A 27,677-nucleotide genomic window follows, 5' to 3' on the forward strand; every position below is an offset into this window, starting at 1 on the left:
GTATTTAGCATTCCAACCCCTGTTGAAGTTCTCTGAGGTCTGTTAAAGTGTTTCGCAAAAGTGATTAGCAACAACAATAACAGAGCCTCAGCATAAAGCAGAAGACTGTTAACTAGCAGATTAATAAAGTTTACGTTTTCTGAATTCGGGAAAGTGGCAGGTTTAACGATAACTTCTATATAATGTCAATCTAAGTTACCACACCCATCATTATAGTGAAACATCGCTAATGAAACTGAGGCCCTTGTCAGTTTTTTTAAGACCCAGCTGACTTTCAACTTAAATCAGTTCGACAGGACATACAATTTGTGTGAACTGGCTTTAAAGGTTCTATAAATCTGTCATGGTATAAACATTGACAAAAAGTTAAGGTGGCTGTCTTCCACCCCATACTTGGTAGAAAATGTTGCAATCCATAATAATCCCTATGCCGCTGGAAGGTTTCTGTAAATTGTCAGCTATTTTTTTTTAATTGCCTGCGGTCCGTAGAGCATCATGCGCTCCTCTGCACACTGTGAGGTCTTTATATCCTGGTGTTATTTTCCCCTTGTGGCATTAACGTCCATTTTACATTATATGATGCCAGACAACACATTGTCTTTCTCATTCAGGCTAGTATGTTCTTTTCTGGTGGTCCACATAACCTGGGTAAACATGATGGTGTGGCTTGCAGCCTCAGGGCCAACTTTTAAACTGAGTTGTTTTTCATGTAAACATACTCAACGTTTAAAATGGCAAAGTGAAAGGTGTTGTTTGAAGTGACAAACCGCTTGAGAATAACTGCCGTCTTTGCATTTTCCAGCAGCTCTACAAAACATTTGTCTCTTGATTTCGGTTTTCCAACACCTACCACATTAGCATTAGCGAAGCAAACTGTGCACCCCTAACTCCACCACTAGCAAAAAGGCCACCCAACAGACAGACACTTTAAAACACCTCCAGCCAGGCGCTTGAAAGAAAATGTCTCAGTTTGCAGCCAGTACATCGATTAGCTGAGTTGGTTAGGACTGCTCGTTTTTTCTGAAGCCAAACAATTCTTACATCATATTTCATACAGTTTAAGAATGATTTATTCTGGTGTTAGTCGTCGCTTGAGATAAAAAGAAACCCCACACACAACACTGAGGGAAACCCTGTGTTGATGTCAACTAACGGGGAACTCTAAATCTATCTCTTAAACAACCTTCGCAAAACAGCTGATAGCCGTGCCAGTCCGCAATGAGATAAATTAACTGTGTGGTCTGGTAATGAAATTCAAATCAATAATAGGAAACTTTCACTTTTGCAGCCACACTTCTCCTTTACATCATCCTGTGTTATGACTTTAAATCTGGCTTTAAAAGGTCAGGGGTCAGAGGTGGGAATGAATGAGCCTGGTCTAGACTCCATCATTCACCTCCCCTCACTTTGGCATTTTTATAATTCATGGAGACTGCCTCCCTGCACTGGGCTCTGCTCTTGCTTCATTACTTCCTGCATGGCTGTTATCAGCTCTCAATGGCTCTGACAATTGACCCCCATACAAACTCCAGTCTCCACTTAGAGGTGGAATGAATTATTCTCTTTTGATTCATGCCTTAGAAAGGGCTTTTTTATTCATAGGGCATTATTCCAACATTTCATACAACATTAGTATCAAGATTGTATGGATCTTCAAAAAAACTTTACAAACAACATCTGTCTGGAAGGGATCAGGGTCGGAAAGGGCACGGCCTCAAACCCAAACCTCTTTCCCACCCACTATATGGAGGTCTTAAAATGGAGCTGAGAGGTCATAGTGGGATGGGCTAACAGCCTTGAGCTGCTTTGGGCAGGAGGTACTTAACTCTGTCAGAACTATGAAGCGCTCTGACATAAATCAGGGTCAGAGAGTGTCTGAAATAAAAACTTTTAAATCTACAGAACGCATTATATGGGTCTAAATATGTGAGTATCCTTACACAAAGTGTAAAACTTTGACTGAATTATTCAAGACAGTAATGTTAAGATGCCACAAATTGCTGCTTGTGCTTTTCATCAACTCTGCTTTTTTAAGCTCTCATAGACAATACTGTCTCACTCAGTCATAACATGCTTATCTATAGTTGCAATAGTGTGCTAAATATATGGCATTTTTGGTATTTGCTATTGCAAGTGTGGAAGTGGAATTGCTCTGCAAAATAATTGAAAATGCTCCTTATGTATGTAAAAGAAAATCACATAAAACTAAAAGTTAGTTAGTTAGTTAGTTAAATCTTTATTGTCCACGGTGTGGAGATTCGTCTTCGGTCCCATACAAAAAACAACAAGCAGGACAACACAACAACAACAACAACAAAAGCAACAACAACAACATTTACACACAGACATCTTCAGGGCAAGAAGCAGGACAGCAGTGGCAGTATACACATCAGCGAAGAAATATTACCTCTCATTTGCTCTGAAACATTGGTCATTCTGGCCTTTTGCTACTAAAAATATCAAAATTACCAATACCTTGATATAAATGGTATGATACAATATGTGACGATATGTCGTGTTACCACTCTGTTTAACAATAATAATACAGACAATTTTTGTAATTTTTTTTCTAGGCCTCTCCCATGAGTGCTGCATCCTAAAGGGCTAGGTCATGTAATGTGAGGGGTTAGGGATCAAGGATGTCCTAAAAGTGCACCACACCCTCATCACACCTTCACAAACTCGGGTCACTCAGGCCTCACTGCAAATACCATTATTACAGGGAGGGTCAGCAATGCCTCAGCAACATTCCTTGCAAACTCAGCCTGTCTATCATTCCGAAGGTCTGATTTATTTTTTGGTACCTGGCTGTGTAGTGATACGGAGTTGATGGACAGGGAGGATGGGTCTTCATATCTTTTAAGGTGTGCATAGGTGCCTTATTGATTTGATGGTGTTTTCTCATCTACAATATTTCCTTTCCCTGAGACTAGAGTTTATCTCAATCTCAATTACCACAAACAGGATGGGTTATGTGAGCTTTTGCTAAATTTCACATCTAATAATTTCAAACTATATGTATCAGTGATTCTTGAGAAGTGGGACAAAAGGACATCTTCCATATGTAACTGCTGGTATGTTTAAAACTAAACATATTTAAAATTGTAGATGTTATTAGGGATTAAGGGTAGCCTGGCATTTCCAGACCTGCCACTAGGCGCTGGCAAATTAAATTTGCTGCGCCTGTTGGTCTTGACACTCTCCATTGAAGCTTTTTCAAAAAGTCCAGAAATCCGGCCCTATGTATGGTGCTCTGGGGCGGACGTAACCAGATGACGAAGTGCTGGGCATGCGCCGTCGAAGCCCGTGATAGTAAACATCAAAGATGGCTGCGGATATTTAGAGACGGCTTTGGCCTCGACACTTTACGATTTGGAAGACGGCACTCAAATCTTTCATTGACAAGTAAGAGGAATGTTCTGTTTTGCCGACCGACCACGGCAAAAGTTTAATTTAACAGTTAATCCCACTGTTCGCTAAACAAACGGGGCTTAATACGTCACCTTGCTCATTGCTCTGATTGGTTGTAGTGCTATCCAATTGCATGCAGTGGCATTTGAAATGCACGAGTAGGAGCCGCCCCTTGAGTTGGGAATTACTATTGATCGTGGCCAGACCCTCTATCGTTCAAGATATCAGGGTCTGGATTTCCAGGCTAGATTAAGGGTGCAATGTTGAAAAAATACAAACCCTATGTTTCGGCAAATTAAATTACATGTTTGTAAGCTACATATACATATACTAAGCTACTGAGCTACACTTTGACACAATCTCCCATCTTTAGTTTTTTTTACCGTCATTGGCCTATCACCACCGTCAGATGTCAACTCCGTCAGATCTCCTGTCTGACGGTGTTGACATATTTAACGTTTCTTAAACATAACAAACGGAATTTATCTAGTAGCCATTTGGTTTTTCTGTTGATGTTAGGTGCTAGTATGAACTACTTCAGGAAAATAAAATTATCAAAAAATTAAAATAACTTCTTCAAGTCGGTGTTGACATATCATGGTTGTGACACAGGACTTTCAAGATTCGGAATGTAAAATATTCTACAACTACAACACTTATCAGAGCCTGTCTGACTCTAATGTACTCTGCAGAGGTAGAATTTGACAAGAGGTCCTTCAAAGTGAAAGCTGCCCCTTATTTCACCTGATTTTATTACATTTTATATAATGAAATGTCTGACGGTGTTGACTTATAGTAAGTAAAGTTGTCCCACCACTTAGAATCCTGATAAAACATGAATGTGTTGTAGAAAAACAGTTTTTATTGATATGAGAGATTATTTAATGTTGCTTTTGATGAGAAAAGCTATTTTTAATCATTAAAGTACAATTTTAATAGGTTTTATTGCTTCTGAAAGATTGAAACCTTCTCTGAGGACACACTGTTTTTGACGTTGTGAGAAGATAACACGTGTCATATATTTGACATAATAATGATAAAATTAAATTTAAGGGGATAATTGTGCTCTGGACATTCTATTCTTAATCCCTAATAACATCTACAATTTTAAATATTTTTAATTTTAAAAATAACAGCAGTTACATATGGAAGACAGCCTTTTGTCCCGGTTCTCAAGAATCTTGATGGGAAAATAAAACCGACTTAATCCTACTTTAACGAAGTATTTTTTTTCTTGTCAGAGATATGACATTTCTTTATAGCTATACAAGCTATATCGTTGTGCTTTTAAACAAACAGTCACCTAAAAGTAACACCAACAACACAATAAAGCCTCATGCTACTAGGAAAATGTTTGAATAGGTTATATTTTCACACCATGTACGGAAACAATTATCTATAAGTTGCTTTTCATTGTGGAAAGACTTCAAATAAATGAATTGGTGAGTCTTTTAACACACGCTTGGTGTCAATCCATGACATATGCCATCCTCAATTATTATAGAACGCGAGTGAAAAACTAGCTGCTTATTTCAAATGCTCATAATTAATTTTCCAGTAATAGCATGGCAATATATTTGGGTACATGTGCAAGTATTGCAGCAAACGATGATTGAGCAACTTACCAAGGGAGGGACTCTTTGACCAAAGCTTCAGACGTCAATAGCTCAGCTGCATGCGGTGACATGTGTCTCAACTGCTGCTCTATACCTCCCCTCGTATGCTAAAGCTCTGAGCTAAAACTGTGAGAAATGAAAGCTTACGAAAACATTTATGAAACTCTAATCCCAACTCTCACACAGAGCTGTCCACTAACAAACTATGTTGTTCTCTTGTCCAAAATAAAAGGAAAACTTATCATCTTAAATTTCAAATATCTCATGGCAGCAGTTGGTGCCTTTAACACATTATAAAGCATAGTGGGAACCTCATGCGCACATTGTTAAAGCATGATTATAACTACAAAATTACAAAATAAGCATAATGTGCAAAACAAATAATGATTTCCCAGCATTTGTTTCATTTATGTGTGGCAAGATTGATCTATTCTGATGCAATTGTACTCTGTTTATACAGTATGTCCCCCCCTGAGCAGTGTTTAGTAGTATTGTAATCCTAAATAGTGGTGTTACTCTCCACAATAAACAGCAGTGTGAAGTGGAGTGAAGCGGCATGTGTGGTGAAAGACAAGGAAAATATACCTCAGGTCCAGTCAGGCCACTCTTCCAGGAATATCTTGTTTCTCCCTTCACACTTCAGGAACTTTACAATTCCTTTGACAGGACGGCAACAACCAGTGTACTCCCATAGTGGTCTGCCGTAGAGTCCGTACCATTAAAGAGAGAAAGGGTTGAGTAAAAAACAATGACAAAAAAAACCCAAGATAGACGCTAAGTTGTAGGAGTATGTTTCGACTGCCGCCAACTTCAACTTTAGCACCTTCGAAGGGTCTGACCTAAAGTGCTGCTAAGACACCTCAACACTCCCTGAGGAGTCCCATCTCCACCCACTTTTCACACTGTCCCTCCTCCTTCAGTCACACACACACACACACACACACACACACACACACACCTTCCATAAGCCCAGATTGTGGGCTGTGCTCCCCCCTCTCTAGCCTGGGGGCTCGGGCCTTGGCCAGGACTATGCTTCTGGGGCGTGTGCATATGTGTGTGTCTGTTGATAATGTAAATCTCTTTGCTGCATGTTAAGTTAAATTTCATCTGATTTAATACAAAACTTTCACCTCAAAGCATGGGGTTGATCAAAACATTTAGCACACATATGCAAAACAAAATGGATTTAAAAACTGTATAATTGTATATGGCAATTGTTATAGAAGAAAAACACATACATTGAATAAATCAAGTAAGCAATAATGCATAATATGGAGACGCTTGGTGAAGTAAAAGGAAATTGTTCTGTGCTATGGACAGTACATTTACACAGTACTAAGAACATCTCTTATTTGGTAAGCAAACACCTACAATTAACAACTTTGAACCAGGCTTCACATTCGAACAATACATTAAAAGGTGCATTGAATTGAATTGAATTGAAAATGTTTTTATTTCGAACAAGTAAACAATGAAAGACAAAAAAGCAATAATAAACAATAAAATAAATTAAACAAGTGGACAGTTACAATAAAGTAATATTTACACACAATGAAAACCACAAATGAAAATAAACTGTCTTACACTTGCTTTACCTGTTCGAAAAGGGGTGAGAAGAAGAAAACGTATTTAATCTCACCCCTTCTCCCTGATTTATATATCTATAATGACTATTGGCTTCCTTATTATTGATATAATAATATTTCAAAAATAATAATACATATTAATATATATTAGTTTTCAATATGATACAATTTGTTACCAATTTCATATTTAATATATTGCATTGTCTCAGCCAACTCTTCTGGCACTTCAGTCATAAACCCCACATCCATATTTGAAAAGAAAAAAAGCAATCAAACAAACACACTTTAAAGGCCTATAACATATAAGAACATGTGATGGAAGCCAGTACAAGCGGAACAAGGTCAACACTAAATCAAGGACAATTTATAGATAAAAAACCCACTTACCCTGATTCATTGGTATTTGGCCACTGTTTATTTGTCCCTCAAGGGGCTACTCCAGTCAAACTGAAATAAACCAACACACAAACTATTTAATTACCCATACAATATTATCAAAAAATCTAAATTTGTTACTGTAGAGATTAGAGAAAAGGAAACAAAAACAATATCCTCTTTTTATTTGGCTGTTCACAATGTACTGAGGGTTTGAGATAACCAACACTGAGAATTCTTGTGTTAACTTGGGCTACTTGTTCCACTTTTTGAGTCGAGGAAATGTTACAAAAGCCATCTAGCCCAAGGTGACATATTCTGTCCAACCAACAATCCAAAACCCAAATATATTTATTGCAATATCATCTGAATCTAAGAAGAGCAGATCAAATATATCCTCTTTGAGAAGCTGAATAATACACATTTATAATGGTAGGTTTGTTTGATTATCAACTAATCCGCTGGGTCAATTGGTTTAGCTCAAACAATTACAATATGATTATTTTCAACACAACATGCTTTGGCTTTTAATTCATTTGTACTCCAATTAAATGAAGAGAAAATAGCTTTTTGTTTGTTGCTTTGCTGACCAGTCTGGGTTTAGCCATTTGGCTTGGAGGCTACTTGAAGCAATCTGGCCCTAATGGAGAGCAGTCATTAGCTGGTATGGCTTTGTTGTTGCAGCACTCAACAGGCTCTGTGTCACTGTTGTGTAAACACTATAAATACAACTCACTTCATACAGCTCTCGAAACTCCAGGCCCTGGGCCATGAATGTGGTTAGAAACAAGAGGGATAATGATGTGAGTGGTGGTGGAATGTAATCTTAATCATTTGACCTAATTAACCCTCCTGTTATGTTCATTTGTCAGGAACAGCAATGGTGTTCCGGGTCAATTTGACCCGGTGCATGTTTAAACCTCCAAAAGATGTCCCAAACCAAATAAAATTCTAACAAGCAGTGTGCACATGTCATTATCAACTCCATTACTAACTATTTTATCAATATTTAGTGCAATGTGGTGTTCCTCTAACAGGTAATGGTTCAATAACGATAATTCACTCATTTTTCATTAAAAAAATACATGTTCAAACTTTTTTTGTAATGTTTCACCACTTTATTACTTTTGAAACACTGGAGAAAATGTGAAAAGTCTCCAGAGACATTGTGGCTTGAAATATAGCCCTGTCTGTCTCTGCATCCCACAGACTGGCTGTCGATTCATCCTTTGACCCCAGCCAGGATGAGGAGCCCCAAATACGCATCTAAATGTGTTTTGTCCAGCGCCTTCCACTTTTCCCCAAAAACACACCTCCCTTCTAGATTAGTCATTTCCAGAATGATTGTCTGTGTTGAATCTGGCATGACCAGCTCAAAAGCTGACTTGATGTCAGTCACACGAGTCAGTGCCATCCTAGTGGGCCCTGGCACTGTCTATAAGGTGAAACTCAAATAATTAGAATATCGTGCAAAAGTTAATTTATTTCAGTAATTTGACTCAAAAGGTGAAAGTAATATATTATATAGACCCATTACATGAAAGGTGAGATATTCAAATCCTTTATTTGTTATAATTTATATTATTATGGTTTACACAGCTTATGAAAACCCCAAATTTAAAATCTCAGAAAATTTGAATATTAGGGGAGAACGGGGTAAGTAGGCACACTTTTTACTCTAGTGAGAATTGCTTATCACCTAAACATCTTTCAATAGTCATTCCTACATTAAATTGAAGCTTAAGGTGTTGGCTTGAAATGTGTACCCCTCACTTTTTCTGTCTTATTGTAATAAAGAAGAAATTAAAGACACCCTTACACATTGTGACAACCAACCCCATCAAGGGGTCGGTTGTCAAACACTATGGGGTTGTTTGTCACAATGTTATCTTAATGGGAATAATCTTAAAAAGAAGGCAAGAAAGTAGAACTACATTTGAAAGTTTAATTGCATTGTCAAGTTGACAAATAGGCCTACATAACTTACTGTAGCCTTGGCAGCTGGTCTAGTTTGGGATGCACTGGGTTGTTTTGATTTTGTTGCCCTTTTTTATTTTGCATGCTAGCTGCCTTTTCCTGCTCTATTCTTTCCTTCTCTGGGGTGTCAGTGAGGATACAGCTTGACAATTTATTTCGTTATTGGGTTCCTTTTCTGGCTGCAGCCTTGAGATAACATGTAACAACTAACCCCCCAAAACATTTGACGACCAACCCCAACTTGAATTTCTTGCTAGCATCAAGGCCAACAACCATCTGACAACTAATTAGCTTGCTAACCACAATCTAAACTATAGTTTACCCTTCACACTTTGTATGGGTAACAAGTGTTTTGTTATAAACCCATTGTGTAAAAGCCTAGAAGAAAAATACAGAGGAGCTAAATATTTTCAATTTGACATGAAAAACACAAACAGTCGTCTCACCTCAAATTCAGCAGTCTAACTCCAAGGAAGACTATGTAGGTGACCTGATCCTAATTCTGGATATTTACATACCAAAATTTCACAGACAGCACCTTCTGGTTCCGAGATATAACGATTGTGACAACCAACCCGTGTGACAAATTACCCTGTTCTCCCCTACATGAAATCATTAAAAAAAGGGATTTTTATATCAGAAATATCAGCCCTCTATAAAGTATATTCATGCATGTGTACTCAGTACTTGGTTTGGGTCCATTTTGCATGACTTATTGCCTCAATTCCAATTAATTTTCCATGATATTCTAATTATATGAGTTTCACCTGTATGCTTTCTGCAGACAGGTTTGCCTAACACATATTTGGGGATGAATTTCACAATTTTTTGACATGAATGTCTTGCTTGGAGGAATAGGAATAGCAATTCCCTCATCTGGTTCAAATTCTGAATCATTAGAATCAGAATTTAGACACATCCTCCTCTATTTCACTGTTATGATCAATGATGACTTCCAGAGCCTCCTGGACTGTCATCCTTTTGTTTCTGCTACTCATTTTGTAAAGGTCTGCCTGACAGAGTGTAATGTTGGTAGGACTCCCATGCAGATAAATAAACTTTCATCCAAAATATGTATAAATACTAGAGGTGGGCATAGATTAATTTTTTTAATCTAGAGTAATCTAGATTAATTTTGGAATTAATCTAGATTAATCTAGATTAAAATGGCTCATTTGAATTCATTCATAATATGTGTGTGCTCCCTAAATAATGACTCAAAGTAAGTCTTTGAGAACGTGTTTCTCAAGCCAGGTGGCGCATCAGACCAGGGGCTCATCTCCTGTGCAGGTGCACACCTAAGGCATCAAGTTAACGCGCGTGCAGAAAGAGGATGTCACGGAACTCATGTCCGTTAGCTTTTCAATATAAGACTGTCAAAATAAAAGTCCCGCAAAACAATCGTTATTTTGGGGATTAACTTCTCCGCGTGAGAAATTTGAGTTGTAGGCTAGCGTGTGAGAGTGTGAGCTGGTTGATATGAGTGTGTCTCACGGCCAAAAGGGTGAGACTTGGCAGCTCTGTCAGTTGTCAAACAAAGCGGACGGACGTGGTCTCTATAGCAACGAGATCAGCTGAGCTATCACTGATAAAAAAAAATATTGTTTCCATAATGATTTCCATAGCCTTAAGCCATAGGCTAGCCTACATGTTGTGTAATTCAGTGATTTTCAACCTTTAATGAGTCGAGGCTATGCATTGGCTTTGGCGATTTCCCTTGCCTCTTTTTTGTCTCTCCACACAAAGCTCTCCCATTGCACACACGCATGCCCCGGCCGCTTCTGAGAGCACAGACTGTTAGAACTCCTACAGTAAACCAATTCCGCATTGCACAAGGTGCAAACAACCTTGGTCTTGTCGAGGTTTCCAATGGGAAGCTTCTTAAAAATACATTTTCCCTGAAGCAAACCCGGCGGCTTCCTAGCTGCATCCATGTCAGCACGTTACGTTTGATGTGGTACACAGGTGCGAAGTCGGACTCGTTCTGACTCGTGCACTACAGTGCAATTCGGCCAGGTATACATCCGCGCTAAAATAAGAGGAATAAGAGATTAACGGCGATATTTTTTTTATCGCCGATAAGAGTCTGGCGTTAACGCAGCACGTTAACGCCGTTATCGGCCCACCACTAATAAATACACATGAAAAAAAAAGTAGCGACTAAATAAAGTCAGGGGGGAGAGGGGGGAGGGGGTTTAGTCCTGAGCCAGGGTTGATAACGAATTAAAATAAGATATAAAAGAATCCCATTGTTTGGCAAATGTATTAGTGCAGCCTTTCACTGTTAATTATTTTTTTTCTAATTTTAAAAAGAACATAACGTCTTTGAGCCAGATTGGAATTTAATGGGGATTAGGTTAGATTAGATTAAGATGCAGCCGGACACAAGGAGAAGGTGAGCATATACTATGCACAGCCTTATCCCACCATTGATCTGTCAGATTTATCCCAAGTTCACTCTCCCAAGCACTTTTGTTTTTGACAGCCGAATTGTTTTCCAGAGCCATGAGTTTGTCATAAATCTTAGATATTAGTGATTTCTGTAGGGGTGTTAAGGTCAGAAGGTCTTCCCATGGCTGGTTAATGGAGAGGGAAGGATAACATGAAAAAAGAGAGGAGGCACAATGCCTAATTTGAAAGCACATAAATAAATGGGATGTAGGTAAATTAAAATATTTAGACAAGTCTGAAAAAGTAGCAAAAGTGCCGTCTTTATAAAATTCTCTGAAAACTTTAATGCCTCAATTTTGCCATAAGATGTAGGAGATATTCCCATCAGATGGGGGAAATAGATGATTGTTCACTATGGGCATCAGAGTCTATGCATAAGAAAACTTAAAATGGCGCCTACATTGGAACCAAATCCTCAGTCTAGATAGCACAATAGGATTCTTAGTGAAACTACTGTAGAAGGATTCATGGGCAATGAAGATGTGAGTAAAGCCGGTAGTGCAGAGGAGAAACACGACTGGGTCTCAAGCTTACACCATAATAGTTCGGGAGATTGAAGCCAATAAGTGAATGTATGTGTTTGTGCTGACCAATAATATAGAAGAAAATTTGGTAAGGCGAGACCACTGTCAGATGTGAATTTTTGCTGTAGTGACTTTCTTACCCTGGGAGTCTTACCTCCACACAAGAAGGAAGTAACAGTCTCATCCAATGACTTAAACAACTTTTTAGGACAAAATAAAGGAGTGCACTGAAAAAGAAAAAGAAATATTGGCAAGACGTTCATTTTTACCACATTAATCCTACCTATCAATGACAGAGGAAGCGAATTCCACCTCTTGAAATCTAGTCCAAGCTGGGTAACCAAAGGGACATACTTGGCAGAATAGAGAGAAGGCAAGGTGCGAGTCACATCAATCCCCAAACATTTAAACCCTGAGGGGCTGAGCCCAAAAGGAATATCAGAGTTGTAAAGCTAGGGTGTTCATAGGGTAGCACCCACCCCTAAGCAGATTAACTCCATAGCCTGAGAAAGAACCAAATCTCTCCAGCAATGACAAAATTGCCGGAACATCAGCCAGGGGGTCCGACATATACAAAAGAAGGTCGTCAGCACAAAGAGACAACCTCAAGTCAATGCCAGAACGAGGAATGCCGTGAAAGTGGGGGAGAGATCCCAAAGCAATTGAGAGGGGTTCTATGGCCAAAGTGAAAAGTAGGGGGGGACAGGGGACAGCCCTGTCTAGTACCACATGACAATGTGAAATATTTAGACCGGGAATTATTCGTGTGGACACTAGCTTGAGGGTTGGTATACAAAAGCCGAATCCAATAAATAAACCTGTTCCCTAGGCCAAACTGTTGTAGAATTTCAAAAAGATAATGCCACTCTACCCGATCAAATGCTTTCTCAGCATTGAGAGAAATAACAACTTTGGGCGTTGAGGCGGAATGACTAGAGAAAATTACATATAAAAGTGTTCAGACATTGAAAAACAGCTGGCGCACATTGATGAAGCCATTATGTTCTTCTGCTATATTGACAGGAATAATCTTTTCAAGACAAGTTGCTAAGGTTTTAGCTAGCATCTTAACGTCAACATTAAGAAGTGACAGGGGCCTGTACGAGGTACAAGAAGTAGGGTCTTTTCCTTTCTTCAAAATAAAGGATACGGACGCTTGGGTTAGAGTGGGGGGCAATGAACCACGTTCTAGGGACTTGTTAAAAACAGAGTTGAGGAGAGAGGACAGCTTATTAATACATTTCTTAAAAAACTCAACTGGGAATCCATCGGGCCGGGTGTTTTATTGTTTTGCATGGCTTTCATGGATGATTTAATTTTTTCCAAATGTAAAGGTGCATCAAGCTCATTAGCAGTAGTGGGATCAACTTTGGGGATATCAAGATTCTGGAGGAAAGAAGTAATTTCTGTTGTGTCTGATGAGGATTCTGATTCATATAAAGGGAGAAATAGAAATCCCTAAAGAGTTCATTTATAGAAGTGGGATCAGAGACAAGTGCGCCAGAGGAATCTTTAATTTTTGGAATTAATCAAGAAGTAGTTTGACGTTTCAATTGATGAGCCAGGAGCCTACTCGGCTTATCACCATGCTCATAATAAGTAGCACAAAAACGTACTAAAAGTCGCTCAGCGTCGCTTGTTGTAAGGAAGTCCAACTCTGCCTGCAGATCATATCTCTGTTTCACTAAACTCTGGGATGGGTTAATAGCATTTTGTCCATCAATATCCCGGATTTTAATTAGGAGTTCATTTAGCCTGGCCTTACTGGTTTTATTGCGATGAGCTGAGTAAGAAATCATTTTACCACGCAAATAGGCTTTGAGCGACTCCCATACTAATGAGTAAGAGACAGAGTCATCTTTGTTAATAGTTATAAAGTCATCAATTGAGGACAATATAAAGGTGTTGAATGCATCATCAGACAGAAGCAGAGTGTTAAACCTCCAGGGTGAGGAGAAACGAGGTTGGCCTGAAAGTTGTATATTGAGACTAAGAGGAGTATGATCAGATATAACAATTGAATGATACTCGGAGGAGGTTACTTTGGAGACCAGGGAACCATCAACAAAAAAATTATCAATGGGGGAATCGGATTGATGGACTTGGGAGAAAAAAGAATATGCTTTGGTTTGGGGATTATGAAATCTCCAAGGGTCTACAAACCCATTTTGGAGTATAAAATCAGAAATGTATTTAGACATGGAAGATTGGTTGAGAGTACAGGGATTAGATAGCCTAGCTCTGCCCGCCCACCTACTTCCGCCCATATTTAATTTTCCCTTCAGTAGTCAGTCTGGGGATGGGGCGTATTTGTGGGATTTTGCTCGAACAAATTTCTGAGTGTCCAATCAGCGAACAGAGGAAGTGGCTGAGAACGATGATGTCGAAGTCGCGCTCCAGTTTCAGTTGAATGCTGCGTTCCTTTACACTCGGAACTCGGAGATTTTCGACTTGGTAGTTCCAAGTTCCGACCTGTCTATGTTCCAGTGCATCTGCTCGGGAAAGTATGGACGCCTACAACCTTTCTCATCCAAATAACTAAACGTTAGGCTCTAGCAAGTTACCGTTGCCAGGTAACGGTAGATCCATAGACAATATGTAGTGAAGTCGGAAATTTCCGAGTTCCCTGAACGCACCGTCAGAAGCCGGCTCACAACCAAACGTTATGCGATTGGTTGGCTAATCCAGAGTGGCACTGAGCAGATCCAATAGTTTTAAACTTCAACAGATACCCGCCTCCAAGTGAGTGAACGTTTGCCAATAAAAGCAGTTCCAGACCTTCTGTACAAATTAAATGAAGTACGATGGTCTGGTAGCACCAGGCTAGGGATTAGAGTGGTCCAGTGTTGGATTCATAACACAGTTCAGGTCCCCAGCAAGAATTAAAAGATGGGTGTCTAGGAAAGGCAGGGTGGCAAATAATCTATTTGTAAAATCTGGGTTATCAAAATGTGGAGCATAAATGTTTACTAATAAAACCGGATTCTGGTATAGAAGGCCTGCGACAATCATATATCTCCCATTCTTATCAGCTATGATCTTAGAAGTGGTAAAATGTATCCTTTTATTAACCAAAATAGCTACCCCTCTAGCTTTCTAATCAAAAGTTGACTGAAAGACATCACTGACCCATGGACTCTTAAGTCTAACTTGATCCCTATCACGTAAATGCGTTTCCTGTAAGAATACTATGTCGGCATTCAATCTCTTCAAATGAGAAAGTACTTTCCATCGTTTAATGGGGCTGTTCAGACCTCTCACATTCCAGCTTAAAAATCTAGTAGTGGATCCATTGTCTGAGTCTGGCCAAGTTGTATTAATCATCTAAAGGTTGCATTTTAACAAGAATGGAGAAGGTAGATGAAAAGAGGAGATCCACACAAGTAATCACACAGAGACATAACACCAGAAACAACCACAACCCACCCAAACCCACCCCCCTCCCGCACATCAGTTGAACCCATCCCCAAACGATGGGAACAGCAGTGCAGACTCCGACAGGAGCCATCTTCAAAATGAAGCTTTCGATTTATAAGCTAGAACTAACAAATAGAACTCTGCAGAGCATTAACTCTAAACATTGAATATTGAACATAAGGCACTTGAAATAACTATGGTGCATTGGCACAGCAGAACTGAACATTAGATTGTACAAAAATAAAAGAATAAATACAAATATTCATGTTCCCACAGACTATACTGTAGATCTAGGAAACGTGTATGCATGCATTTACACACACCCACCAGTTTCTGTGATGGAAAATAATACAATAAAAATAATAAGGGTAGTGGCATGTGATTTATATTTTTTTAGGGAGCACATATTGGCACACAAACAGGTATGCTATTGTTACCAACTCCAATCAGATCCAGTTAAAAATAGAAACATAAAAACATCAAGTACAGCTACAAAAGTCACCAAATGTACTTGATTGTCCATGAGTGGAGTTGGACAAATATCAAAGTCATCCAATATAAACAAAAATATTAGGTGACAACTGGAGGCATAAAATAGGTTATAAGGAAAAAGTCATTTTACAACTCACCAGAACTTTTGTATTACTATTTATTCAGTGTTTTAATAAATGAGTTAGCCTCCTCTGGGGAAATGAAGTCGCGCTGTACCCCAGCATAGGTGATGCGAAGCCGTGCAGGAAAGAGGATGCCAAACCTGACTCCATCGATGTCTCGTAGCTTGGAGGGCCAGGACGTCATCAGTGCAGGCAGAGAGGGATAGCTCCATTCCAGCTACTGTGCTCTTCAAGCTAGCAACATCCTGGCGGACAGCGGACAGACTGGAGGAAAGCTCTGTTTTAAAGGCTAGCAGCTCGGTCTTAATTGAACTGAGGGTTTCAGCCAAGGCTTCCCGGAGCTCGGCTTTAAACATTGCCGCGACATAGACACGGAGAGCCGACAGGAGCTAATTTCTGAGCGAGGCCTACATCCATACTTTCCGGCGGTAGATCCCGTGGAGGGGGAGACTCAGGAGAGGGGGGAGAGCTAGTCCGCGCAACAGGCCGCAGGTGAGGTTGAATGCTGTGTTTTACTTTATTTGCCTTGGGCGGCATGATAGTAGGCGAAAAGTAAACCAAATGTGTTAAATAAAAGTTGACTAAAACTGCTCGACCGTAGTGGGGGAGAAGAAAGTGCCTTGAAATAAAAATAAAAAAAATCCTGCAGGAGCTCAATGTAACGCGACCTACATGGTGCTTCGCCAAGCCCACTCTGATTGGGCATTTCTGCCATAATCCTCTTCATATACATTTGTACTGCTTTCAGAAAAATATACAGCACTACATTATGAATAGACTATCAAAATCACTTTGTTTGTTTGTTTGTTTACATGGAAGAGAAACATTTGGTGGGCATTTTAGGAATTACGGTTGATAACTAGAATTGTGCCTTACAGATATCCATATTAAACATTGTATAACCCCATTAAGCTGGGACAGAAGGTGAGCACAAGCTTTCCTGAGGCCTGTGTCCGATATTTCCAGGCGAAGGTAGAGAGACCTGATGATACAGAGGAGAGAGAGAGAGAGAACACATGGACCTGTGGAGAGAGAGAGAAGGGGGGGAATGGAAGAGGTGAAAGTGACAAAAAAGGGGTAAATGGAGATGAAAGCAAGGACAAGGAAAAAATGGCAAAAGCTTATCAATATTTCGTGGAAGGGTGATAATAAAAATGCTATGAGAAAAAGGGGGATGATGTGGACTGAAGAAGAAGGAGTGCCTGAGAAATATAAGGAGGTGGTTTGACGGAGGTGAACAGTTGTGAAGGAGGAGGTTAAGGGCAGACAAAGGGGATTAAAGTAGATAAGGAGAGGTGGGGCGAGAGGAAAGAGAGGGTGGTGGGTGTTGATAAAGGGACGTCAGAGAGAGGGGGACAGATGAACCGAAAGAGGAGCAAAAGGAGGGAGGAGGTCTGGTCCAGTCCAGAAATAAACAGCAACAGAAGGTGGGCAAGAAGCCATGGGCAGCAGGTGAACCTGAGCAAAGAGCAGGAGATGCCTGGAGGAAATGAAAGCTAAAATCCAATTTATGTAACCCACTGGTGACATCATGATGATGTTTAATCCATACTGCTAAACATTTACATTGGCACAAGCCTTGGTATCGGGCAGACATACTTCACCTTCACCACACAGGAAATGTGTGTGTGTGTGTGTGTGTGGGAGAGGGGGGGGGGGGTTTACCACTCGGCTACCAAGGCGCTCCACGTCAATTACTTCTTGATGTGTGGGGGCAATCTATAACAACCTTGTCCCAATAAGAAATGTAACATGAGCACAATGTCAGGCTCAATGAATGAAGTGAAATAACTAAATATATAATCTGATTGTCAGGCCACAGCTAGCATGCTAATATTATGTGTAACATGCTTGCAGGAATATGTTTATGTGAGCCCTGATCTCAAAACACAGCAACATTTGATAATAATTTGGTCATTTGTTGCAGATGTATCATCATGAACTCAAGTTTTGTTGAAAAGTGAAAACTTCTAGCTTATAGGTAGGGTCATTTGATATATGGCGAGAAGCACATTACACTACTTTAGAATGCCTGGAATAACAGGACATTTCAAACAATGCAACTAGAGATCAGGCTTTCAACCCCAACCAGTCAGGGGGTATAGAGCAACCCATCATCAGATCGGTTTTCATTGTGAATGCAGGGTCAGCTCTGAGTCCGTCGGTTCAGCAACAGTCCTGTTCCACCCTGTCTCCTCCAGATTGACTGATATATGAGAGGAAAACTGGCTCTACTTGTCAACTGGACCAGTTTAAGTCAGGTCAACTAATGGATTGAGGCTGCAGGGCCTTGAATAGTTATCAGCGGACCTTTTTTCAGTGTCAGTGTGTCTGTCGGCGGGTTCACTTCTTCGCTCTCTCTCTCCTGACAGAGGTGATAAGGAATTTGGGGTTGGGAGAAGGACAGGGGCGAGGGGATAAAAAAGTAAGCAGTCTGACATTTTTTGCAAGAAAAGACAACACAAATTAAAATGTATGCTTCCACCGTAAGGATCAAAAGATTGGCCATTTTTTGCTTTACACCTGAGATTATTGACCCACATAAAATTATTTTAATTACAGCCACCGACTGATATCGTCTTGATAGTCACAATTATTTGCTCCCCTTTTTCCCTCAACTCAGAACTTAAGTTGTTGTTGCATCATTTTCCTGGACAGAGGCATATTCTGCGATAATTCAACTGTAAACTCCCATGAGATAAAGTTTGATAAAGATCAGAAAGACGTTCAGATGAATTCCTTGAAACAAGAGCATAGCACGATAGTCACAGTACCTGAGCTCAGCCTTTATAATTCCGCCTTTTTTCTGGGCAGGTAAACTAAGATGAAATACAATAAAAAAGGATAAAAAGCAGAATAATCCCTTTAAATAGGCCTTGAGTTTATGTAAAGTCCTCCAACAAACCACACTGTAATTGATCTCAAACATAGCAGAGTACAGTAAGAAAGCAATAAAAGGGTGTGAGACAGTTTTTAAGATTCATGAAGTGAATGACTTCTCTCTGCATTACCTCTCATATAGTAACCTCCCCCACTCCCTTAAGGTTTTGGAGTTATGACCCCGATTGGGTTAGCTTTGATTTACAGTTTTGCCCAACCTCACCCAGAGCCTGCACTGAGTGGCTGATAAGGATCATACAGGCAGCAGCAGGCTTACAGTAAATGGTTCTTGTTCTACAGACATGAAGAGGAAGCTTTCTGAAAGGGAGGACATTTTGGAATTTTGCCCTTGGTGTAGCCTCACTTCCAAGACTGATTTCACTTGTTTTAGGTGTGTTTCTAAGTTAACTCGTCTACCGGCTCCACCAGCACAATCAAACACAATTTACTCCAGACTAGAACAAACAAGTCTGCTTTAGGTATTTCTTCAAATCAAAATAAAATCAAATTCATTATTAATTCATTTGAACCCCTTTTAACACTACCTTCACTACAACCACCCTTTATCATCATAAAGGCCCATTGCTTCTCACACTTGCAGAACTCTAGACACTGGGATCTCAAAGCCTGGCAGCGCATCACTTAACAACTCACGTTAATCTCAAGAACATCAACAACTGTAGATTATTAAACCTGATATAAAGAATGTTTGTGTTGCTATGCAGGGTACTTGCATAACGTTGATAATAACATACTTACATAAAAAACACAACTCTGGACTTAAACTTGTTAAGTGACACCATATTCTATGTTCTTGATCAATTCCTTATGCTTATTGGCCCAGTTCCTAATTTAACATAACACAAGAGAGTATCTCTACATGGTCCAGCTCACAGCATATCAACCTCAACAGGTCATGAACTGAGCAAGCACTTTCCCCCCCTGATGTATTGCTGGTTCATCCATCTATCCTGTCTTTCATCTTCATCTTTTCAACCATCTGAAACTTAATGCACTGTAGGCTGAGAGTCTTAGGGAACCAGTCAGTCAAAGTCAGAGGGTGGATGACAGTGGCAAGCTGAGACAGATCGCGAGCTGGTCCTCCCAGTTGTAACACAGTTGTGTCACTGTTATGGCTTCACTGGGGGAAAGGTTACAGGCTGAAAACAGAGGAAACTACATTTCATACATTTACCTGATAATGTGTATATAAATGTACTCCTACAGTACTAACATTTGCATGCATATTGTTACAATGTCTCATTGATCCTGTGTTTATCTGTAATATATATGCACGTGTTGTTTATGTGAATGTGAAGCTTGCTTGCGTATGTACATATTTTCACCTTATAGTTTCTATTGTGCAGAAAAACAGCATTTAGTGACCGTAAGGATGTTCAGCATACCAGTGTGAAATACAGCTAAAATCATCTGCAAACGGGATGAATGTCATCTGAAACCACTTTCCACTGAATCCTGCATAATAACTATTTATATGTCATCATGTGTGGGATTCAGATTTGGAAGTGCATGCACAGGGAAATGTGGCATGATTGTTTTTCAGGAAACTTGATAGATCATCACGCTTAACATTCATACTCAGAGAGGGAAACATGTATCAGCCAGTCACCACCTGCAGAGCTTTGCCACACAGAACTTTAGTGAGGTTGGCCCTTTTATGAAAAATTCACTTTTTCATAGTTTTTCAACATTAATATGGGTCCTTGGTGTGTCTACAGATTCCGAAAGTTATAGAGAAAAAAAACAACCTTCTCTAATTTCCTCCACCTCTACCTTTCTGAATTCAAAAACCCAGATTTCAACCCAGATAAGCTACACCCTCCTGTTACCATACTAACCTAGCACTACCTCCACCTGTGATAAGCACACCCTCAGATACCCCGGAATCTAACAAGCAGTCCGCCACATCGAGCTGGCGAGGGTAGGGTGGGGTGGGGGGGTGCCTTTGTCCCCCAGTGGTTAGCCTACAAGGTCAATCAAAAAGAAAAATGGGCTTTTTGTCAGGGGTCAAAAGAGGAGATTAAAGCACTGTGATGAATACAACATTTTTTTTGACACAAAACCATGAAAATAGTTTCTAATCGAAACCCAAATTATAATTTTGAACCCGGAAATGTGCATAATATGTGACCTTTAAAGGATTTAATGCTTACAATTTGGTGTAGTTTGGTCAAATATAAAAGATAAGAGAGGCAGAAGACTTTGTCAGTATTGCTAGAATATGGTATGAAGGAATTAAAAAAGTGTTTGTTTAATGTGTGTAAACAATTCATTTAAAAGTTTCATTCCTCAAAATACCCCTAGAGAGTCAAACAAGCTACATGCTTTTTATTGACCCGGCTATCTTCCTTTCATTTTTCTTGCCTCTAACATTACCTCCACCTTTGTTATGACAACAACACTCTTAATTCCTACCCTAAACAGTTTAGAAAGATGGACCTCATACAAAAGGTGCTTTATAAATGGCACAATATTGGTTGCTTTACAGATCCTAGTTATTCTGTAACCGATAGCATGACTTTCCTCTAAACTCCCATACAATTTGAAATATCCTGCTAACTGGCAACAAAACAAATACATGAGCACAAAGCAATTCCAATATTTGGAAGAATAAGGAACAAAATACCTTGATTTATATTATAATGTGTGCTCAAGGCCTTCAGCAGACAGACCCCTTGTGTCAGCAGGTTCCTCCCTGACATCTGTTTCAGTATCAGACAAAGACACTCATTCAGTTGTTATCATGTCCTTGTGCTCCTCCACAAGACAAGAACTATGGATTGTCAAGCAACACTTCAGTCAACTTGACACAGACTGTTAAAATCCCCAGTCAGAAATTCCACAGAGAAGAAGAACACGTTCTTGAGTTGATACATTGGTAAGGTTTGAAGGCCTATATGTTTGATTTAAAGTGACTGATATAAATATAAAGCAAATATCAAAGTCGAATCAAGAAATGTTTGAATATACACAATTTTGATTGCAATTAATGGATATCTTAAATCAGACTTGTATTGACAAAAGTATGGCCCCTGCAGGAGAACCTTAAAGGAGAAGTAAGTTATGTATTTTTGTTAATATACATGTTAAATCGCTTTATATTTATACAGCAATCCCTTAAACAGTATACGCAGTTCATAACACAGGTATCCTAGTCATTCAGCTCTGCACATGAAGAATGACTCGCTGCTCTCTATCACAGCACTGTCTGACAAAGACGGCTGCACGTTCATGTGGTGGTGACGTAGGGAAGAGGGAGGGGACTGCTAACTGCAGTCACTGACAGGAGGTTAGCTAAAAGGACCATATGACTTAATTTTCCTTTAAATACATCTTGCAGGTAAGATATCCTTAGTGTTTACTAAGGACATCTTACCACCATACGGATTTTTGTTTTGTAAGGATTAACATCTGAATGGGGCTAGACTGTTGACAGGGTCTGGTGGAGTGCAGAACAGCTTCAAAGTGTTGAGACCAAATTCTGACAGCCTGTGATATAAACAAAAGCATTGTTGCCCCAGATCTACTCATCCACTATGGCACAAAATAAAAGAGCTTTCCAAATGTTCCCTCATGATAAGAACTCTGCCAAGCAAAACAAAGCACATGTCTGCTTTTGCTTTATTGTCAATGCAGACTCTGCATTGATCAAATTAACCACACTCGCAGTTTAAGCAGTTAAAACACACAAAAACAGTTATTAGTTATTTAGCAAAATTTCTCCTGTGATTATGATGGAAATCGGCACATTCTGCAGCTGTACACACTCACATTTTTGCTTTCAGATCTTTTTAGCAACCTCACCAGCATTATTGAATCTCAGGAAAAAATACCTCAACATATCAGTTTTAAAAACAAAAATAGAAAGTTCTGAATAACTGTGACCCTATAAAGACATAGCCTAGCATGGTTGATTTTGTCACATCACTCAAGTCCAGATAAGGGAAAGTAACAGGAACTCCCCTACAACAGGACTGTTTTTTAATAAAATCAAGCACAACCGTCACCTGACAAAAGCTGACTTGTTTAGGTTCATGTTGCACCTCTTCCAACATATGATGTTTGATAGAAGAGACACCTTTTCTGGTGTTCTTTTATGACAGACTTACCTGGACCTGTAGATTGTTTGCTATGGGACAAATCAGGGTCCAATTAGTTATAATGTTGCATATTGCCTTTAGGCAAATGTTACAGCTTGAAAATGAGGCCTGCATAATGTGTTGATCCACTCGAGTCGCCAAAGGCAGGGCAGTTGGCAGGAGGCATTAAACGTCTGGCATGGGGAGCTGATTTAACCCAAAAGGGGGAATGTCGGATCATGTGCTCAACACAAATAAACAGAACCAGTGTTGGTTTTTAACAGGACCAAGACCAATTCTTTAACAAGGTATCTGCCCGCTTGGTCCACACAGGAGTGCCATTGCTGCATTTCTACCCGCCCAAATGTCACGTAGGGGCTAAATGCTCCACGGTTCGTTTCTATCCAGCTAAACAAGGCAGGTGTGTAAACACCCTTAAGCAACCATCATACACCTCTCTTACAAAGTACTTTATTAGATCATGCTCACTTTGCCCACTTTCTAAATATTTTTCATTTTTTAAGTTAAACCACCATATCTGGCAGGTAAAGTTCACCGAAGATGAGGGTTAAACTTGTTTATTTTTTTCACTTCCCTGATAGTTCCAGACTAGGTTTAGAGAGGACTAAACAAAGATTGAAGCTGCATTCATTTTGTGGACCCTTATTCTTAGCAGAAGAAGCAGCACATTGACATAATAAGTTTGTTTTTTCTAATGTGTTGACAAGCAATGACCTACATCCAGCTGACACATAGAGAAACACTGAAAGTAAGTTTTGCTCTTGATCAACTCCTAAGGACCAAGTCGTGAAACTGCTCTAAGTTCTACTTTCTTTAGTTATTTACTTTGTCTGACTGCAGTTTGGTGGAGGGTATGGTAGCAAGCTGTAGGGTTATACACATGCACCTACTCACACATATACACACACACTTAACATATTGCATTTATTTTTGCAGGATGTGAGGGTAACCAAAATATTTAATTTTGATTACATGGGAACATACTAAAACCAGAAGATAGTCAGAGGGGGGTGGAGACAAATACATATTGAGAAATGCCATGAGTAAGACATGAAATTAGTGAGATGACAGAGAGAAAGACTAACAGGAGAGACAGGGACAGATGGACGAATGGACAAAGATACAGTGTGTTGTGTATTAGAGAAGCAGAACTGTGTCTGAACCAGCAGATCTGCTGGGAATATACCCCTGTTTCCTGGGACCTGCTGGGCACACACACACACACACACACACACACACACACACACACACACACACACACACACACACACACACACACACACACACATAAAAGGAGTTTTGGGCGGTCGTGTACCTCCTGCTTCAGCACCATCTGCCTTGTTGATGAACATTCCAGTAACCACCTATCTCTTACTCTCACGCGCACGCACGCACACATTCGCACACACACACGTTTTCCTGTTATTGTGTGGACCTCCATAAACTGTATTAATTCCTTTATACTTCGCTTAAAGAAAACCCTATTTATATGTTTGAACCTTAAATGCGGCATGAAAGGATCTTAGTGATGTCTCCGTTTCCTTTTAGTACTTTGGTGTGTTATTGTTCTTCCTATTAAATGCTGGATTCGATGTAATCCAGATATTTCCATCTTTTCTAGTGGAGTCCAATAGCCAAACAGGTTTGAGTCATCTACAAAAAATCCTTCACATACATTATATTTCAACTCTATTCTCTTTTGTGCTTTGTGACAGTATTATTGGCCTATTTAATGCTTCTTATTTTCCAGATGGATTGGCACCAAATGTTATGCAGACATTGATGGTGCTAAAACGCCGAGCTTTGAAGTCTCCTGTCTTTAGCACCTTCATGAGTTTGTCATGAATTTGTATTATTTATTGTTATATATGGAACAATATCGGATGGATAACCTTGTGATTTGGTACAGTCATGGTACTCAGCGAAATGTATCAGTGTTGCTGCTGGAACACGATGGAACATACAGGTATATCAGTTACTGTCCAATTTTGTATCTAGACATAATATTTTTGGGACAAATGTTTCCATTCACAGTGAAAAAAAAATAATACAAATGGGGAAAGTCCAACCTGAAACCATTTGCTTGTTTTGTAAAACTCTGAAACCAGGAGACATCTCACATTTTCTGGTACGTGCCAGTTGACAGTTGGCTGAAGAGCTTCCCGCATCGTATATATATGAGAGAGATATGCTTGCTTGTTTTGCTTTTGGCAACACTTCAACATTTTGCTTCAGATTAGCTTCATATTCGAAGCTGACTAATCTCTATCATTATCATATCAGGTTCCAACAATTCCTTTCTCTTCAGCTCCTTCTCTTTACTCTTTACTATCATCTCTCCCTCTCAAACGCACATACACACGCACATACACAGCGTGCACCACTCGGTGCTGACCTGGCATCAGCTGGTCGGAGGATGATCAGTGGATTTAGCTGGCATTGGTGAAGCGTGCCCATCCATGCAGAATACACATTGACAACATACACACACCTGTGCTGCAGATACAAGCAATAACAAATCCTGACAGTTTTATTGGGAGCTCAGTCTTCTCAATGATAGTTCCTCATATAAATGAGCATTTTGTGAGACTCTGCAACTCTTTTTTTCCACACACACACAAGGAATGGAAAAACCAAACTGCTAGGGCTGTAACGATATGTGTATCGAACCGAGAATCAAGACACACAGAGCCATGATCCTGCATCACGGTGTGAGAAGGGTTTATTTGTTTTCTAACTTGATTTTTGGTTTACAGCACAGTTCAATATTTTTTTTATTTTTTTCAACAGTATTATTTTGTTACAGAGAAGAAAGACATGTGAAAGGTTGTGTTATTAAATGTTACATTAAGTTACATGTTATTATAAATGTTATTTAAATACAATTATTATTTTTTTTTTATTAAGATTATTTTTTGGCATTGTCAAGCTTTACAGGATAGTACAGAGTTGAAATGGGGAGACAGAGAGAGAGGGGGGACGGCACGCAGTAAAGGTCAACTGGTCGGACCCGAACCCGCGACCACCGCAACGAAGGCCGGAGCCAACATGGTAAGCGCTCTATCCACTACGCCACCGGAGCGCCCCCCCTATGCTTTTTAAATGTACGTATCGAATCGTGGGTCAAAAAAAATGATACACAACAAATCTTGAGTTTTTGTAAGGTTACAGCCCTACAAACTACAGTGCAGAAGGTTTTGTGGATTTTGTTATCAGACGATTGACACAATTAATCAACAACAGTTTTGATATTCAATTGATTACTTTTTTCTGGTTCCAGGCTCTTGAGGATTTTGAGGCTGCTTTTCTCTGTTTTAAATCGCCTAGACTTACACTTAGGGTGTATTCACACTGGGAAAGTCCGCTAGTGCACTTGCTTTGGTCCAGACCAAATAGAGTTTTGATTTTTTTTGTTTGGTGTGGTCCACTTTCATATTGCCCCTTTTGCAAGTGAACCAGCATTACGAAGCAAAACCACACGTGATCTGAGGTCATTCATTCATTGGACAGACATTCTGGGGTGGAGAGAAACAGGAAGCACAAAGTTTAAACTGCGAAATATATATCATTGATATAATATGGGGCTAAAAATAATAAAAGGGCCTACATCTAACCTATAAATAAAGAGGAAAAACATCAAATTATTGTTGTTTCGTATGGTCATAATGTGTAGCCTTATGTCAATGCCACGTTATGTGGCTTGTAGCCTACGATGTGAAACATAATTTTTACTGTATTTGTGGTGCTAGATGCGCGTCACGCGAGAAGAATAGGCTCAAGCTGACACTCAGCTGATTAAGCTGTGTATCAGCTGGGTCAGCGCAGTTCAGCTCCAAACTGACACGGGGATAGTATTGACGGTCCCGTACATGGGAAGCAAAATTAAAACACACACTTCTTGCGCAGCGTGAACCTGTTGGCACTGTGCGAGAGACGCCCCTCTCCTTCATCTGATCGCTGATCGCTGAACACATTCAGCATTTATATTGTTCTGGGCTCCCGGTCAAACCACAACTAATCTTCCTAACAATGGCGACAACAACACTTTCCCATAATGTGAAGCTGACGGTATTCCCTTCACCAGATTAAACACCCCTGAATTAATATCAGGACGTTTCCGTGTATATATAGCCCGCCAAGTCTATTTGTACCTTGAATAAACCTGTTATAAAGTGTATGTGTTCATTGACCATCACCCTTCAACGTGGAAAGAAGGACCAAAGCCGATTCACACAATTCCCAAAAGGTTTTACTTTTCACCAAAAACCTTCACACCTTTTAATACCTTAAAGGCTCTGGTTTAAAGCATGTGACCCTTTGACTCCTGCCTATCTCCAGATCTCCCCCTGTTTTGTCCCCTAATGACACATACAATGTCTCTTCTAATTTATCCTAGGTTAAGTCCAGATTTCAGACCTTTTTCCTAGATAAGTTTTTAGAAAGGAGGAGATTAGATAATAGGTTTTAATTATTCTGGTGGATGAATACCTTACATTACCCCTGACTTCAAAAGACTACCGTTAAGTCCTCACTAAGTTCATACACCTGGATGAGCTAGGCCAGTAGATAAATGCAATTACCTCCTATTTCAAGGAGTTTGTTATGGGATGTGTATCCTTAATTATCAGTGGTGTTGCCGTAGTGTAGGTTTTGAATTGCTTACCTCAGGAGCGCCGCGATCTCTTTAAAGAAAAGCCCTAATTAG

General features: G+C 39.7%; 1 protein-coding gene across 1 annotated transcript in view; it reads right to left on the reverse strand.

Annotated features, from left to right (window-relative positions):
- The window catches only part of fat2 (FAT atypical cadherin 2), a 94,071-nt gene extending 88,225 nt beyond the window's left edge, over positions 1-5,846 (reverse strand). The window contains exon 1 of the mRNA XM_080035040.1: positions 5,613-5,846. The gene's annotated coding sequence lies outside the window, so the exon portion shown is untranslated. The remainder of the gene's footprint in view (positions 1-5,612) is intronic.
- Positions 5,847-27,677: the final 21,831 nt, after the last annotated feature.

Source organism: Ammodytes marinus, assembly GCF_949987685.1.
Source record: "Ammodytes marinus genome assembly, chromosome: 10".
In the NCBI taxonomy this organism is placed as follows: domain Eukaryota; kingdom Metazoa; phylum Chordata; class Actinopteri; order Uranoscopiformes; family Ammodytidae; genus Ammodytes; species Ammodytes marinus.